The sequence below is a fragment of the Lates calcarifer genome, linkage group LG18 (assembly GCF_001640805.2).
Source record: "Lates calcarifer isolate ASB-BC8 linkage group LG18, TLL_Latcal_v3, whole genome shotgun sequence".
In the NCBI taxonomy this organism is placed as follows: domain Eukaryota; kingdom Metazoa; phylum Chordata; class Actinopteri; family Centropomidae; genus Lates; species Lates calcarifer.
In genome coordinates, this window is record NC_066850.1 from 8130369 (window position 1) to 8149318 (window position 18950).

An 18950-nucleotide genomic window follows, 5' to 3' on the forward strand; every position below is an offset into this window, starting at 1 on the left:
CTTTATTTTTGATTGATCGCTGGTGGCACATTTGAGGAGTCAGCAGTGGAAAAATATTTGTTTAATTTGACAGAAAATTATATTAAAAGTACTTGAAATAAGCAGAAAAAAGCAAAAAATTAAATCAAATTTGGCAAATTTCTTTGTAATCATAACAAGAATGGGATCAGGGGTGTGGGTTGTCGCTGCAGTTCCACCAACAGGGAGATCTCCTGGTCTTTAAAGTCTATAAAGCAATAATAATGTGTTCTGAGTCAGTTACACCACAGAAAAATGTGTTATTAATCACCCAGCTAAATTTGAATGGTTAAAAAAAAAAATGCTCTGAAATGCTGGGGGTGTGTCCGTTGAAGGCACTGAAACCACACCCACTCTAACACTGCAGCACATTGACAGTTAGCATCCCGTTAGCAATGTGCTCCGTACATGTTTGAGCCACCAGAGCTTTTAGTTTTTGTTGCACTGTTAATGTAGTCATATTACTGATGTTTATTAAAACAAAGTTTAATTATGTTACACTGATAATAAACGCACTTTTAACCAGTGCGTTCTTACGGCAACAGTGTTACCGCCTCACTATGCATTTGCACAATGACGGCATAGCTAGCAAGCAGAACCTATCCTAGTCAAAGAGTGAAGAAGTGCTGATACTGATGTTACAGTGTTAGGGGCAGGGTTACGCTGAGTGGTGGCTCCAGTGCGTCTCAAGCCATTGTTTTAGACCCGCCCATAAAATCCTGAGAATGAAACTGATAGAAAACTCTGAAATGGTCTAACTCCACAATGCAGTAACACATAGTTTACAGACTTTACATGTGTTTTAAGGAACTGTTTTCTAGCATAAATAATGTCTTAAGAGACAAATATCTGAATTTGCTTTACATGGACTTTAAGATGATTTTCATACCACAGTGAAATGAATGTGAGGAAATCTGTCTAAAAACTTGCCAAAATTGCATTCTTTGGAAAATTGCTTGCAGCACAAGCCACACAATCATACTCTTTATTTTTCTTGACTTTAAGTTAAAAGGTGTAAATATTGTAAAGTTGATGTGAGTTCAGTAAAGTTCCTATAACTTATTAAGATGTACAGATAAGCTCAACTGGTTGACAATTTTATAGTCAAAGGTAGGGGAAAATAAGGTGAGATGGTCTTTTGTACAATACAAAATACTCAAGAGTGTCTGGATGTTTTGCCTTTTGGGGGACTATTAAAAACCTCTCCACTGATTATCGCTGTGTTCATCTTGATATCCCTGTGAGCTCATTTTTTCCATCACCCCCTTCACTTTACAGGTTACTTGATATTGATTGAATAGCCCTCTGAAAACATTCATGGGAAAACAAGCTTTGCTAATGGTTTCACTACAAAAGCTGACAACTAAAAATACTCTTTGGTCACAGCGAAATGATTGATGTGCTTTTTCCTCAAAACAAAAAAGGGTCTAAAAGATGGCTGTTACAGAAAACTCCCTAGATTGGGCATTTCTGTTTTTTTCTTCAGTGAATCAAAGTCTCCCCCACATGTTGTCTACTTCAGGAGAAAAGCAGAGCAAAGCTTCTGAGTGATACATGTAGGCAGAGGACAGATGAAACTAATCAGCATGCAATCACTCTGAACATAGAAACAGAGTTCATAGAGCTTTCCATCATCCACATGTCTGCACTGTAGGAACTACGAAAAATACAAAATACAAAATCACAAAGTAAAAATTGTGAAGTATAAAAACATCTGGATGTATACTGTTGCATACTGTAGCAAAAAAAACAAAAAACAAAAAACAGAATGTTTGTTAATATTGTTCAGTCAGTAAATGTTTGAGAGAATCTGCACTGAAAATCACGGATTACCAGTTATCAAGTTGGTCCACAGTAAATTAACAAACATTATCATTAACATTATAGAGAGAAGACTCTAAGATATTTCTTTTCCTAATTTGTGACATTCTATCTTGTGTTTTTATTTCTAAAATATGGATATATGACTGTGGGAGGAGTCTCGGGCTGTGAATGACCACTCTATGTTGTTCATTTCTATGTTCATGTTGATTACCATGTGGGCTCACTGATTGAACGCACCTGGCCTCTACTCTATGTAAGTTGCTCAGCTTCTTTGCTGGGGTTTGTTGCCTGAGGAGGCAACATGTTGCAATTTTGCTGCACAGACTAAAGACTTGAAGACTTTATTGAATAGTATATATAGATGCTGCTCTGTCTTCCTTCCTACCTTTGTGCTAAGACCTTTCTGAAGTAGATGTGTTTCCTTCAGTTCTACAGACAAAGGGAGACATGTCCTTCCAACATTTTGTGTCTCCACTTTGTTGAATCTATCTGATCAGCCACAAGCAGACATGAAACATTTGAGTGAAACTATTTTCACAAAAATACCTCTAGAAGAGTTCCATTTTATATCAGACTAAAACCAAACACAGTGTGTTTGTTTATTTGAGCTTTCCTTACACTGGGTTTTACTTGATGTTTCCTAAATTGTGAGTGTGCTATCATTCCTTGCTGCTATTTAGTGAAGTGGGGAAAATAGTGAAAAACAAAACTGATATGCTACAGTTTAAAGCTCCAAAATCAGTCAGTTTCCACATGATAAATGGACACGGGTTCTACTGCCGAGCATTTTCACCATTATCAACAAATGTTGTCAGTGTTTTTTACTGTTTGTGCAGCAATGATTCCCTGGGGATTCACATGGGAACAAGGATATCATTCACTTGCCCGGATCTGTGTAGTGACAAGTGATGGAAATGATTAATGATGGTGTGGAACAAACAATATCATGAGGTTATATAATGCCAAACATGAGACTAAAAGGCACCTGAAATATGTTATCATTCCCCATCCATTTACACATTTACAAGTTCAGCAACTGTTTATAAGTGTATAAAAGTAACCTGTGTGTGTTTCCTCATACAGCCTATACCTGTACCTTTTACAAAGCTCCTATGCAGTTAGGTGTCTGTAAACATTCCAATATAAAAGACTCAGTTATGATATGTAAATGTGTTGTCAACAAAATATCCACTAGATGGCACTAATGTATAGGAAAATCGTTGTGACAAGGGCGATGCCTGTTTTAAAGTGTGTAAATTGAGACATAAGAAAACATAACGAGCAAGAATTTGGCTCCTCTCCCATTGGTAAATAAAAAATTGCAGCAGTTAAAATGCATATGCTTCAGGAAGTTTATCTTGTGGGAAAAATGGTATATTTAAGGCTGACACCAGAATGGAAACATAGCAATGGAAGCACACACTTCCACAACAAACACACAGGCATGAGTCATAAGTCAGGTTTTGGCAGACAAGCAGATGTTTAGCAACTTTTTTCTCAATAATGTGATAGTATTAAATTTGACCGCAAGTTTGGAAGAAATATACATAGAAAACAATGAGTGAAGGAGTGGATTTTTCCTATAAGAAAAAAGCAGGAAGAAAAGCAGAGAAAAAGCATTAGCCCACGTGGAGGTGCTTAGCACTCTTCTTTTTTCACTCTTTTCCTCAGTCTAATAAGTTTATTCAGCGACGTGGCACTGCACCCATAGGGCCTGGGAAAGAGGAGCAGGAGGAGGGGGACAAGAGGGAGGGCCAGGAGGAGGAGGACGACGACAACGAGAAGGGGGGAAGTGAAGAAGAGAGTGAAAGGGAGGAGGGAGGGCTTGAAGGATGGATCCAGGCTCCACTGGCTCAGTGCGTGTCCAGAAGGGAAGAGCCTCAGCTGGGCAAAGGGAGCTCACCAGCACCTCCCTACGGTCCAGCAGGACCCTGACCCCATATCACAACACCACATGTGCACCTGGATCCCCTGGAATCACTCCTCCCTGCTTTGTCTCCTTTTTCCACCCTTTCTTCCTCTCCTCCTTTCTCCTTTTTTTTTTTTTTTTTTTTAATCTTTTTCCCTCTTGCACCCTTTATTTGATTCACTCAATCATCTTAAGATCAGATTGTGAGGCCATGCATACATTTGTGCATACCTGCAGTAGATGTGTACCTGTGTGCACACTTGTTTCCACAGTTAGTCTGGTCTATGTGCGTGGGAGTTGCATACGTAATTTTAATGTGAAGTGCTCCCCTGATAGAGTTTGAATCCATGTGTTCATTTAAGTAGTTTGGCAGATGGTTGAATTTATTTGTGTGCCCCCTGTATCCTGTACTGGATGCAGTCTGATATTTAAGCTTATCCCAACAGGACATTTGCAGGATTAGTAGTAGTGGGGGCTCGTGCTTACTGCCATCCTCTCCCAGAAAAGCCTGTCTTTTTGTCTGTGTCACCCATTACATGTCTTATGTTTGCCTGTGGAAATAATTACATATTTAATTTCTGGGTCTTTTATTATCTGCCTAGAATAAGAAACATTCGACTTTCCCTGACTGTTTTTCACTCAGACATGACATAGAAGACAGTGCGAACACATATATTGCTCCAGCCAAACATACAACACCATTAATCAAGCAGCACTCTTCCTGGAAGGAGATGGCACAACTCTACAGTGCTACTTGAGCATTTTGACATTAGTATTTATGCAGTCGTTTCTTTGTCTGACTATGATGCCTTGACAGAGACTTTTCATGCTTCTTTCCAAAAAGGCATTTTATTTCATAACCTCTCATTTCACTCAAACTCCCATAGGTGTAAATACTGTGGCTGAAAATATAAAATCTGAGCCCCTTCTGTGATTGTTTTGTTCCACTGCCGACCACATTCAATAAGCTCTTACAGGAATCTGACCACGCAAAAAGAATAGGAAGACGAGAGAGCAGAGGGAACAGGATATTAAACCACACCCTACATGTGAGCCAGCCAGACGGACAGACAGAGCTCTGGTACTATTCAGCCGTCGTTCCAATTCTCATATTCATGAATCTTGGAGGCTCTCTTCCCAGGATGCATCAGGAGCTGGAAAATATCAGGAAATTTGTCCATTTGGTTAAAATCTCCACGATTTTGCTGACACATTCTGGCAGCTTGTGAACACAAATGGTGTGATTTAAAGCAATTTTGAGCTGAATGTTAAAAGTTTCATGAGCTGGAGCAAGAATTTTATAGAAAACTATAAATGAGAAGTGGGTATGTTTCAGTGATGGTTGCAGCTGACAGCATATAATTTGTGGCTGTTCTTCTTCACATACAGAAATTGAATGCAGCTGCAAGAAACACATACAGATGTAGTTTTGCTGTGTATATGGATGCTTGTCAATTTGTCTCTCTTTCACACACACATCTGTTTGTCTTACTGTACTGTACCATGAAAACCTCCCATTGACTGCATTCATCCCCTAAGCCCAACCCAAACCCTAAACCCACCTATCTCAGCTAACTTAACATTAAACCTCAAACCAAAGCCAGCCTAATCTTAACTCTAACCTTAAACCCAAACTCTGAAGTCAGGCTTGACCACTATGACCTCATTCTCCTCTGTAACTTGATCTTGATCTCACATGGATATAAAAGTCCTTGTGAAGGGTTAAAATGGCAGCTTCGGGACCAGAGCAGAGTGCTATTGCATGTGTGAGAGGGAGGTGGCGCTTGAGTTAGCTGAGAGACAGGGGTGAGACTGACAAGGGAGGAAGGAAAAGAGGGAGGGGAGAATGAGAGGGAGGAGGGGATAGAGAGAGAAACCATGGGAGCCAGAGGGACCTCTAGACACACACACACATGCATACAGCCCATCATCTGCTCCTGGTCTGGACCTGCACTGACATACACATTCAGGAGCATAAAATTTACAGATTTTGCACCAGGTCACGCACACGTGCAGAGGGGGGCAAGCTGTGCATTGTCAGATTGTACAGTATTTCATATACAAATCCTCTTTCACACTTTTAATGAGGACTTATGGTGCAGTCTGTCCCCTGCCAACACCCACATTCATGTACACTCTGTACACATATGCAGTCTTTATTCAGGGCTCCACAAGGGGGCCTATGAGTGATCCCCTTTTGCACAAGGATGGCAAAACTTACTCTAAAGCAGAGCACAGGAGTCTCTTTAGCCCCTGATTACAATCTAAGATACACATGAATCGGCCATATAAAGATAAAAAATCAACTTAAGATGCCCCCAATTTCTGTATGTGAAGAAGAACAGTTGGAAAACTTACATGTACATTCAACCTGCTCACTATTTAAAAAGCATCCCTGTTTGTCATTATTTCTGTTGTCTGGGTTACATTCATTTCAATATAAGAGGGAGCCAAAACTACCTGCCAGTCAGAATAGACAGGCTTCAAACATCATTTTGAGGAACAAAGAACCTTGTACACTCAATCAGAATAACAAAATGTTAGATTTGCAAGGCTGTCAGAAATAATGAAATAATGGTGATATTCACTTTAAATTTGTTTATATTTAAGGACTAAATGCACAACATTCAGACCTGCCAAGTCAGGAATACTAGTTGGACTTTCCATCTCAGACCTGGCTAGATGACAGATCTGATGGTTATTTACCATTAAGTCCATATCTGTTTAGTTTTCAACAGATTTTTCTGCTGCTGGCCATTTGTTTGAGACTGTTTGCACAGGGACTCCTGCAAACAGCAATTACTGTATGCATGGAGCCAACCTGAGGTCTATGTTCACAGCTCAAGGTGACGACAACTTGGATCCTTGCCTCTATTCTATCTGCACCAGTATATTACATGTATAAAATTGCAGTTGCCTGTAAGAACCACCGCTGTCAAACTGTTCTGCTTTTTAGAAATCCTGGACTCACCAGCCAATATCTGGAACACTCTATTTCAAGTCTGCATTAATTTGGTCTAAATACTGGTTTAGACCATAAGAAACATTGCCTCTATATTTGTATATTTTGCCAAACTGTTTCAAGAGTTATTTATCAGACAGTGTCTAGTGATGTTGACAGACCAATCAAAATTGTTGCTGGTTAGGCATGCCACAAGAATGCATTTTGGTCCCTGTGCTGTTCACTGTTTACAGCATATTAATCTCCTCCATGCATGATTTGCCAAATACATTTTTATGCAGATGATACACTGCACTAGAAGAGACCCTTGTTAACATTTCAATAGTGCCTAGAATTTTGTTCTCAGTGTTCACAGATCTTAATACTACAGAATTTAAAGCAGTGAAATATTTCACTTTGAAATTCATCTGTTGGAATTCATGTGATCTAAATTACCCTCTTTGAAATGTGCTTGTGCTTGCTTCCATATAACCAGTGGTTGTTTATCCACAAATGAGACCTGCTGCTTCTTTTTCATTTAAAGCCATACCATAGCTGATTTAGGCTAGACTTTTTCTGTTGCAATAATATGGAAAATTAAAACACCTATCCCTCTATAATGTAAAGAATCTAAATTACCTGTCAGTAAGTGCGGCCCATAAGAGCTGCAAGTGTTTTAACAGCAAAAATCTATTTAGTTGACATTGATCAAGCTTTGACCCATCTCTGTGAAAACCCTGAAATGTGTCTAGATTTTATCTTCTGTTTTAATTTGATAATCTGATCTGCAAGTCAAAGGTTAATCTTCCCCATAGACTTCCTGAAAATTCCTGGCTTTACACTGGCAGACCAGTGAAACTGAAAACCCCTCAGGCCTTCAGGTGTCACCCCCACCTCCCAAACATGAATGTAAACAAGTCAAAACCACAGATGGACTTTAATAGCATTCCACTTGGTGCTCGTAACACATTTTGTAGGGTTCATTAATGGACTAACTTTTTAATAACTCCTACTGAGGAGGAGTATTTAGTTTTTAATCGTTTTAATATAATATAATCATCTACCTGTCAGATCTGATTGAGACAGTTATATTTTCACCATACAAGGCACCAGCAAAATGATCTTTTGTGGTTCAACCATCTGTCTGCCCTAGGCACAGGACACTCAAACTATAAACCAGGTCACCACAGGAAGAACTTCCCCTGTTTTTTTCTGCTTCCTGTGTTGGTTGTTACCAAAGTACCACCCTTAATCAAAGTCTAGACAGGTTAGTATGAGGCAAACCAGGTCATTAATAACAAAATGTTGTTCGAGGAGCTTAAAAATAGTGGAATTAAGAGACAGACAGACAAAGTAACACAATGAGCAATTCAAATAAATAATTAAGGACTTTTAATTTTCCATGTCTCCTGAGGATGACAACTGGAACACAGGGTTTTCCATGCTAAGCAGCAGACATTACCTAAGCAATCATTCCCCCACTCCCATTTTTACTGATGTCTGTTTTGAATGTCAATGAGCAGAAACCGAGGCAGACAAAACCAGTTGAGTCATTAAAGGGGATGTGAGGAAAGAACTACTAAGAGAGCTCTCCAAGGCTGCTTGCTAACATTTTTCTGGACAGGAGCTGCTGCAGCATGACCCAAGTACATTACAAGTGCTTCATACGGTCGTCAACTAATCACCTGACACCACAGATCATTTCCTGTCATCCACGCTTCCTGTTTTGCTTCTAATTCAACAGCCATAAAGTGAATTGGTAGCACTGGCAACATGATGGCAAATTAGAGGTGATTTCTTTCTCTGATCACAGCAGGTATTACACAGCTTTAATGTGAGCAGTAGGGGATATGACGCACACTAAAGGAAGGTTGGGGAGCAAGGGCATGGGGGACAGGATGCTTTTGCTGAAAGGGAGGCAAGTCTAAACACAAGAGGATACCATACAAAGCAGAAGAGAATGCGTATGAACACACTCTCTGCTTCACCTAGGAGTTTATCCAAGAGATTGTCAAAGCTTATTTTATTTACATGAACAACTTTAGTGAGATTGACAAATTTTCCATTGTAACAAAACCAAACTGATGAATCTGAACATTAGAATTTTTGTGGTTATATTAAAGTTTATCACGCATGACATTAAAGTTGAAACTGACTGGAGGGAATAATGCAAACATATGTATAAATACATCCATTACATTGCTTACACTACCAAGACTAAGAGTCTACGACCATGCTAGGAGCTCTGTGATGCTGCACATCAGGTCTATTAAGTTGAATTTTCGTTACAAAACAACATAATGAATGATGACTTCTTCCAGTTTCCTGTTTTTGACTCCTAACTCTATGTTTTATGTTTGACATTGTAACCCTAGTTGCACACATTCACCCAGTGTCATGACGCCTTTGATCCCTTCTCAAGGATTCACAGCTCTTGCTGCATCAGCAGAGACTGAAGCAACACTTGGCAACAACATAATACTCTTAACTCTTCATCAAGGGGAAAAGTTTCCAGAAAGTTGGGAGACCGAAAACAGATGTGTCAAATCTGTGACATCTAACTCTCATAGGCACAACAGCCAGACCAGTGAGTTATGTCCCACAATGAAACATCCATGTCATCCATCCTAACAAGTCATCCTTTTCCCTAAAAAGCTAATATTCAGTGTGTTTAAATCATAAATCAATATTTTATCTTTACTGGTGATATCTGTCCTAATGTCAGCATCTTCTAAAATATGGTGCATAACTCAAGAAACCAATCTAACCATTAAAAACAACTGGACTCATTGTATGTCACTGTCACTTCATAATGACATAATATAATATTGGACTGAAAATGGTATCAAATAAGCCATTAACATAGCCTTTTTTGCTCATAGTGGTTTGGTTGTATCCCACAGTACTGAGATACACACTTCTTATAGTGAAGTGAGACAAATAATGTCAATTCCAAGGAGACAGAATCTACAGAGCGTAACTGCTCACCATAAAAATGTACAATTGTTAGTGTGCATTTCAAAAAGGATTTATGGACAGGCCAGCTGTTTGTGCCATGTATTGTCAAACTGTGACCTGTTGCCAGACACTACAACAGTTCACAGATACTGTAGAAAGCAGATATTTCATCCACTTTTGTGTGAAAATGCTGTAGCCAAGTTTAACATCTGCCCATTTCTCTCCTCCAGGATTACCAAATACACTCAAAAAATAAAGTCAGTATGGGAAAACACCTTGCTGGGTGACCTGGAAATCGTACATCTCAAACTAGTAGTTTTCTTGACTATGACTCATGTCCAGACATTTTCAGGTTGTAGTGTTTTTCCTCTAGTCACATCTGTGTGAACAGAAACTGGTCATCTCTTCCAGAGTCATTCGTCATTATACAACTGTTTTTATCCTCTCAAATTTATTTGATATGTAAATCAGCATATGTTGTACGATAGGGTGCCCACCACCATGTTCATGGGGTCTTAAATATTAGTCAGGCTAAGAGTATGTGTGTGTTTGTTACAGTCACTGCCCTCACTCTTACAGCATCTGCATCTGTTTTTGGTCTAACCACCTATTGTACCTTTCCCAATTTCCTTAAACTTTAATCAAAACCTGATGATCTCTGACTCAGCTCCACTGACATCCATTACCTCAGTCTCTCTATGGTCAAGGCCTTTCATAATGCTGGCATCTCCAAGAGAATGACTTCAAAATGGTAGCATGTACAACAAGGGAAAACATTTGATCTGTTACAGTAATCCATGCAAAGAATATTCTTTAATTGCAAACAAGTTTTTCACAACCCAGAGGAGAGTTGGGGGAACACCTGCATCTTCCAGTTTAAGTTATTTCTATCCTTGTTACTGAGACATTTTAAGGTGGAAACATTGCAACCACACCACCTCTGTTTTTGTGTGGTCATCTTTCCAATCAGTTGTAGACTTTAGACAGGAGAGACACTGCAAAGCCACGCAAACTTGGATGTGAAAATGCGAAGTATGTGGAAAGAATGGGGGCAGACTCTAGAGTAAACTTAGACTGATCCAAGAGCAACTGAATGATACTCAGGCCTGCTGGTCTTTTAAGAACAAAAATATCCAGATTAAACCAGTCAGGCAGAGGTTCTGGATCAGAAACCCTCGGCCCAATAAGTAAAGTCTTAGACTTAGTCACCGGTTTTCAGCCCTTTGATACCCTGCCCTATGCTGGCTGCTGCAGCACCAGTGAGTTGGTCAGAGACAACCAATCCAAGAATATTTAATTTCACCTTACACCAGAAGACACATGGACTTTTTAAAGTTTTGGAGTGTTCAAAGCGTTTTGGAAAGCGCCATGAGAATGCTGGAGAAAAGTCTGACCACATCTCATCCGTTCCATGCAAAGCTGGTCTGCCATTTACCGCAGATAAATTATCAAGAGTCTGGAAGAGAACAGATGTGGCCAACACCTAATTGGCTCCACCAACACTCTCTCCGTCTGCTTATCCTTTTCCCCTCTTGTTCTGCCTCGTCCTGCTACTCCCTTCCTCTAAAAGCAGCTTTAATTCCTCCTCTGCACCAAACAATCGGTGCAGCATCCATCACTGTTTCAAGGTTAACATGTGTCTTGCACATTACAAGCACTCGAAAGCAGTTTCACATCGTCTGGTGAGCATTCCCTTGTGTAGCTGTACGAACTGGTCCTACCACCTGAATTGCAATCGCATGGAATATCAAAGGTTCCTCCCAATCTCATTTCTACCTCTTGTGAGTTGTAGAATTCATGACTGGATTCATGTGTAACAGTAAGTGAGAAAGGATATGGCTTCGTGCTTATGCTATGATGTAACTGAGGAACTGGGAGTGAAAAGTAAGCATGCCATATTGAATAAAAACAGGGGAAATGAAGAATCCTTGCTCTTTAACCAAAATACACAAACATAATTTCATTCTGTCAGTTGTGCTGTAAACTATAGAATATTTATTTTATCCACAGAAGTAGAAAATAACAAAAGTGTCTCCTGCGTGTTTTCCTTCACTTTTCTTCCCCCCAGTCACATACTGTTCTGCAACAAACCTGCAGGTTCTTACCACATACTCTGAAGAAATAAACTTAAAAGCTAAAAAGGGAGGTTGGACTGCTACTTCTCTGGCACACAAAATGATAAATGTGGACGGAACAGAAGAATGTCTCTCAGGATGCAAACAGTGCCATCTGTGTGTCTTAGTGTCAGTCTTGCTGGAAACAGGCCTCCAACGTATACAAAGGAAGTGTTTTGTCTGGTGGAGAGTTACCCGGCACTCTCTGTTCAATCAGGATCAACGCTGGCTTTTAAGACTCGTCTGGCCTAAATTCATGGTGAAGAAAGATGGTTGACCTTCTATTCACCAAAAGCCCTGACACATGTTGCTCCTGCCAATGCAGGGTGTGGACGTTGTGATGGCTTGTGAAGGGGACTATGTAGGCCAGATACCGCACTAAAGTTTTGTTTTGCTATGGACATGTCTGAGCAAGAGGAAAGAGAAGGTTCAAGTAAAGTTTCAAAAGTTGTTTAAGACAGTTTCAGACACTGCAGATCATGAGCAACAGTTACAAGCACTCAAAATTGCAGTTTTCTGATGACATCAGCTGATTTGTTCCTTTCACTCCCTGTAATTGCCCCTTGCTCCAAGAGCAGGAGTCAATTATTAAAGTCTATCAATAGATTAAGACAGTTTTCCATGTTGTTATATAATGCTTCAAGATGTTTGGTAAGAATTTTCCAGTGGATCTGCTGAAATTTTTGCCAAATGTAGCAACGTCTTTGCCAAGTCAGTGATAAAATCAATAGTGCTTGCAGTAACCAGGCACGAACACTCAGTTGTGGTGCACACACAGAAACCCAAATTCAAGGATCCCACTGAAACTGGAAGGTTAAGGCCAAATAAACTGAAGGCATCCATAAAAGACTGGACAACCTGGAAATTTTGGCTGCTGTGGATCTGATTTGTGTCTGATTCAGATACTTCTAGGAAAGAGGAGGAGCGACAAGAGAGCGGAAAAACAACAATACAAGACGCCATTAAAAAGTAAACACAAACTGAAAGCAATTGTGGTTTACTAATTTCTATAATGACTCTCATTTAAAATAAAGAGAAACAGACCAGCTGAAGAGGAATTTTAGAAGAATAGATTGATGCTCTGAACACTAAGGCTAAAGCTAGCAGATGTTTAGCTTAGCTTAGCACAAAGACTGGTAGGAAAAACAGTTAGCATGGTTGTGCACAAAATCCACCTACTAGTATCTCCATTTGTTTAGTCTGGACAAAACCACAGTGTAAATTTTTTTTTTTTTAAAACTCTTTTCTGCTCAGAGGATTATGTACTGAACTAATTCATTCCCAGGTTTCCCAAGTGTAATATGTTAGTGAGCATTAGAGGTGCTGTTAGATGGATTTTGTTGGTAAGGTTTCCCTTGTGCATGCTAAACTAGAGATAACCAAGATAACCAAGCTAAACTGCTGGCTGAGGCTTCATAATGTAACACTCAGTGTAATAACGCAACAATCACATTTCCCAAAATGTCAATTATTCAGTTTAACTGCAGCTTTTTGTTTGTCAAAAACAAGCTTAAAAAAAAATCTAAAACTTGATCAATACAATATGTTTAATGTCCTAAACACTCAGTGACCGCCATGGAAATTATGAGAATGAGGAATCTAGGTTGTTGACTTGAGGGGGATAACGTGTTATTGTCTATTTATATTATAATTCTTTGTTTACAGCCATTAGGTTACTTGCGCAAACAATGTTTTTTCTCCACTGGCCTCCTGCTGACTTTGGTGAAATCCCCTTGCTCTCGTCTTGTTGACAGCATTGTTGTCCTCTTTCCAGCTATGTGCTGTTGGTGAGTATTGTATTTTATGTAATGCTGTATTTGTGCTATGCTGAAAAATACTGAAGATATTTTTAAGAAACAACTGGCCTGCCCTTCATCTGAACATCTGCACTGGCCAGACAGGGCTTATCTTCGCTGGAATGGTGCATTAAATGTTGCTTAATACTACCAACCATGAGTGTGTGTGTGCACGCATATATGTTGTCAACATCTGTTTATCTGTTTGGCAGTTGTGTTTCCTCCAAAGTCATAGAGCTGGCTCGCAAGAGTTCAAATGGATACTAGCTCACTACATTTACTGTAATTTCATATTCTGTGTTATTAGCAGACAGGATGTTTCAAAAAAGCAAATCTCAGTGACTTCATTCACTCACTCTTGCCACTTAATAGTCTTTAACATACTCTCTCTCTCTTTCCCCAGTATCAGCACCACATTTGCACTCTTTATGTCCATAAACACTCTGTCTCTGACTTACTCAGATGTACACAGTGGCACTCGGACACAAACCAGTCCTTGTTAGAGATGATTGTCTCTGCCACGGTGAGCTGACGATGCCATGGCAGGGTTTGGCTCGTAATGTCTTTCCCAGTCAGACACTTCGGGCAGGCCAAATGGCACCCAAGAGCTTTGGATCGCCTGTTGAAAAAATCACCCGTTTTACAGACAGCCTGAATATTTCCACTAAAGTGCTCCTATATTTTCACTATATTCCAAGTTAACAGCACCTAAATCTGCCTTAGTGAAAATAAATACTGAATTAACACAAAACATGTCAAAGGTACATGTGAGAAAATGTTGCACTAAAACACACAGAGAGAAAACCTAATGTATGGGGTGATATCTTTTGAGGATTTTGGCAGTTTCAGTTCATAGAGGCCATAACAAGTTAGAATCTTCCTTCTTTTGTGCGTGTCCCACACATTTTTCAAAACACTCCTGAGAAATAGAATCATAAATCAGTAAAGTCTCATCTCAAGGCTTTCTCTCTTTTGATACCTAACCCTGATCCAAGCCAAGCCTTGCATAATAAATGCCATTCAAGCATTTACGGCATCAATGGTCTTTTGAATTATATTACACACATTGTATGATAAGACAGACTGACCCAGTCCTGAATACCAACAGAATGATTTTAATATTGTAGGTGGTTCAGAGCGACTGGACACTCCTTTTTAATTTTGACTTTGGTGAACATCAAAAACGTGTTGTTACTGGATAAAAACAAGATTTTTAGAGAACTCTTATTTGCTTTTGGTGTTCAGTGTTACAGAGACAGTTTAAAAAGTTCAAAGTTAAAAAAAAAAAAAGTAAAAAATCGTAATCTGACAGTAAACCTTGTTGTAAAATGGTAGGTTTTTTTGGTGTGTGCTTCAATAGCAGTGATCTCCTCTTTCTTCTGATGTGTATATCACAGCTGTTCATGAATGAATTCATTTTGGCAGGATGCTTCAAGTCATATATCAAACTACACTGTGTCCGCTGACAGCTAACCTTCTCCTAGCCACACTGTAACAGCTCAGTGTGCTGATTTGGTGACTTGTTTAAAGGCTTTTACACTCCTACTTACCATATGTTTCCATGTTTACTGGATGCCTTTGATTCTTCTCTATGTGCACCTTTTGGATGAGTTTGTTTTACCCATTGGGCTATTTTGTGCGTCATTTTTGTACCTCATGATGATAGGCTGAATCGCCTCAGTAAATCCAAATGCATTGCCATCTCTCTTTGGCATGTGACATTAAGGTTTATGACAGAATTTGTCCTGTTTATGTGGATTCCTCATCCTCACAAAATGCTGACTAGGTGCTGCCTTTGTTTACTGTACATGTTCTGTCATTATGCAATAATGCAAACTTCCAGTGACATTCTATCAGTTGAGTCTGGACCATTAGAGATCACATCTGCTTTGCTGACACCATGAAATGTAGCTGTAAATGCACACGGGCTTTAATCTTTTCTTTATTAAAAGCCTTCATTTTAGGAAAGCTTTAATGTCACTGATAACGAAATGTGAAACCAGCTTCTCATTTGTGATATTTCATGTAGAGAATGAGCTGTTATCACGTTTGATCATACAGAGCTGTCATGAAACAACCTTGATGTCAGATGCTTTGATGGTTTGTGAACTCAGTCATCACTGAAAGCATAACTACACAACATGCAGCTGATGTTAGTGATACTAGAGGAATACAAACTAGTGTTTATATATCATACAATGCTGTATCCTCAGAAAGGTTCACCCTCCATCACTGACCTAAACCATAAATATTACTTGACACATGTGACATTTGCATGAGTTTTTGGAGTTAACTTTGGTTCTTCGAACACAACTCTGTGATGAATATCCACCACAGAGACTAGTATAGTCAGTACAGTGTTGTTTGGCCTCATGAATATGCAATATTAAATTTTCCAAAGACATACAGGCTTAGATGCCTATACCTTTTCCAGTCTTGTGTGATATTAATGATGGTGCATCCAATAAACCAATAAAGCTCTATATAGAATCACTAGAGTGTAGTATTTGGCAGCTTCAGAGCTTTGGGTTCATCACCATCTGTAAATGTAAATGTGCCACTGTGTTAACACTATACTTTGTTTTGTTTCCATGACACATAAGTTTAAGACTGAGGGAAAATGTAAATATGTAGATCTCAAAGCTCTTTTCATTGAAAAGTTTGGCAGCTAACATATCATCCTTGCTGTTTTAAACCCAAATGGCTCTGGGAGGGTCGGCCTCGTTTTGTTGGCAGACAAGAGAACTGCTTGGCTGCTCACCTCAGTTCAGTAAATCAGAAACAGACTGAAATGGAAAAGAAAGAAAAATGCCCACCAGGCCCATGCAAGAGATTAATGAAGTCGCTTGAAAAGTCAGATGAACACTTGTACTTACAGTAAGTTATGGTGTGGGACTTCAGTGAGTGATGATCAACTCTGGACTGCAGATCTGTGGACATGAGTAATGAGAAAATTATGCTCCTCCACCATGACAGGATTATTTGACAGCAGCACAGATCACACACCAAATGTTTATGTGCTCATCACATGAAAAGAGTGGCTGGCAGTTAAGCTTACAGGGAAATAAAGCAGCTTTGGTCAAGGGTTTGGTCAAGGTTACAATTAGAGTTAGGTAACTAAAACCACACTGGTTGAAATTAAAGTTAACAGCATGATTAAATAAGAATAACAATTGCTCAGTTTGACTGCCATACCAGCACTCTCACAATATCTTAGTGTCACTTCACAGCCTTTTTTAAAACGTGTGTCCTAGATAAAATCCTCTTGCGGTGTAAAAGTGTTATAAAATCAATTGCTTCATTGTGCAACAGCTGCCTCAAAGTCTTGGAACAAAATGTGTGGGGTTTTTTGTAGTTAATTTGTGGTATTCCTCAGCCTAACACCTGCCAATGGATGTGTGTATTTTCCCCTAATACATTCTGCTGAATCCCAGCCACCCTGAAATTCAATTTATTTTAGCAGTGGTGGCCTTTTAATGAAGTTGCAACAGTGTGTTTAAACTCCTGATGAATGTGTTTACAGTAATAAGGTTTCAAATTCAACTCCCTCTTTAATGACATTTGACTGTTTAAAAATATCCTGCATATGTATAACATAGGCAGGTGGCCTCTGACACAAACTCTTAACTGCTATGTGAACTCATGTTCATCAGAGCTCTTCAGGCAGTTCTGACTCTGATTTTCAGAAACTGTCAACAGACAAAACTGCTCCTTGAAAACTGACTTCCAAAGATCTAGAAAATAAAAACTGACATAGAAAACTGTTGCACTTAAAGTGGAAAATAGCCTTAACCTCCGTGCACATACTGAACTGCTGAAGACACAGACTGGGTAATTCCAGGTCCACACTGTTACAGGAAGGTTGCCTGTAAAAAATTTATGTGATTACAAAATACCTTTGTTTATCTCGACCCGACCCAGAAGCCATGACAAAAGGAGGGAAGACCACACATAAGATCTAACCACCACAAACCCTGGAACTGACAAATATTAATTCAGATTAAACTGGCATTCCACATTGAAATTTTGTCTCTTGTCCCTCTGGAGCTCAAAAGATAAAATGCATGGTAAATAGCACACTGAGTACAGAGTACACCTCCCACTAATCCCTGCAACAGAAACCCCAGCTTGTCCACACTCAGATGTCCACAACCTTGGTACCTAGAGGTAACATCTTTAAGACAAAGAGGGAGACAATCAAGATTGTGGGGGATGAGCAGAGGTAAAAGGCAGAGCAAGTGATGCGGGACAGCACACAAAACAATTTTGTGTGTGTGTCAAGACCCAATCCCTGACTACATGACACCGATATCCAATATTCAGGAAGGCAACCAACCCCTCCAAACAAACCAGAACCCAAATCGAAAAAACTGAGCCCCAATGTGCATCAACAAAAACAGAAGGAATCCCAACAAACAAACCAGAGAATCCCAAGCCTAGGCCAACCAACACACAACTAAACATGTACCCTCCGCACTAGTCTTCAGGCAGTTACTTATGGGGGGTACTTATTCACTGGAAACCAGTGAGTCCAGAAAGTCCCTGCCATGCAGTTACCCCCAGAAAGCCACAGACGTGATCCTGAGCATATAGCTCTACCCATTTTCACTGCCACTTAAAGAGGTCGAGTTGCAATAATCTCAGTATTTAACTGCTACCAAAACCTAGCAGGAGAACTCTCCAGTAATCAAAGGCCACCATACACCAAAATGCACAATGGAGTAATACTTCAGATTTCAACCAAAACAGAGACAAAAGGCTAGAATACTGCCCCCCAAAAAACCCTAAACTTACATATGATACTTCCCAGATGCATTTAAATAAGTGCCAAATGCCTACATACAAACAAACCCCCACTTCCACAGGAGGTACCGATGCAAATGAAACCAGGTCAAAATTCCAAAGACTAAACTTCATCTTACCAAACTGGTTAATTTGATCCTGCACAAGCCCCCAATTTGTCACGACCCAGCTCAGAAGCCATGACAAAAGGAGGGAAGACCAGTTCTAACTAAAAACACATTTATTTAACATAATTGAAAAGGCCAAAACCAAACAGAGTGGAAGCCAGAGGGGAGAGAGAGAAAGACTGGGTGCTACCAGTCTATACAGTGCAGCCAGACCAGGTGAGCTGAACATGCCTGACGACCAAACTCCGCCCATGAGTCTTTCAGAGGGAATTACTCTGACAGGGTCGTCACATGAAGTAAAACCAATATTACCGTCTGTCATAATTGCAGTAATTAAACAAATCAAGAGTTTGCACAGAAATTTGATCCAGCACCACAGACTCTTTCCAGCATGTCAAATTAAAACAAACATTTATGTGATTTGGATTAAATTATTAATGGACTTCATCCACTTCCTTCCCCCACTACCTGTTGATTCAT

At 39.6% G+C, this 18950-nt stretch overlaps 1 long non-coding RNA gene across 1 annotated transcript; it reads right to left on the reverse strand.

Moving 5' to 3' along the window:
- Nucleotides 1–13032: 13032 nt before the first annotated feature.
- On the reverse strand, nt 13033–18681 carry LOC108889262 (uncharacterized). Its single transcript, XR_001961949.1, has 3 exons — nt 18355–18681; nt 16437–16490; nt 13033–14179 (listed from the first exon to the last, which is right to left on the reverse strand). It is a non-coding gene; the product is annotated as an uncharacterized LOC108889262 (long non-coding RNA).
- Between the last annotated feature and the right edge of the window lie 269 nt (nt 18682–18950).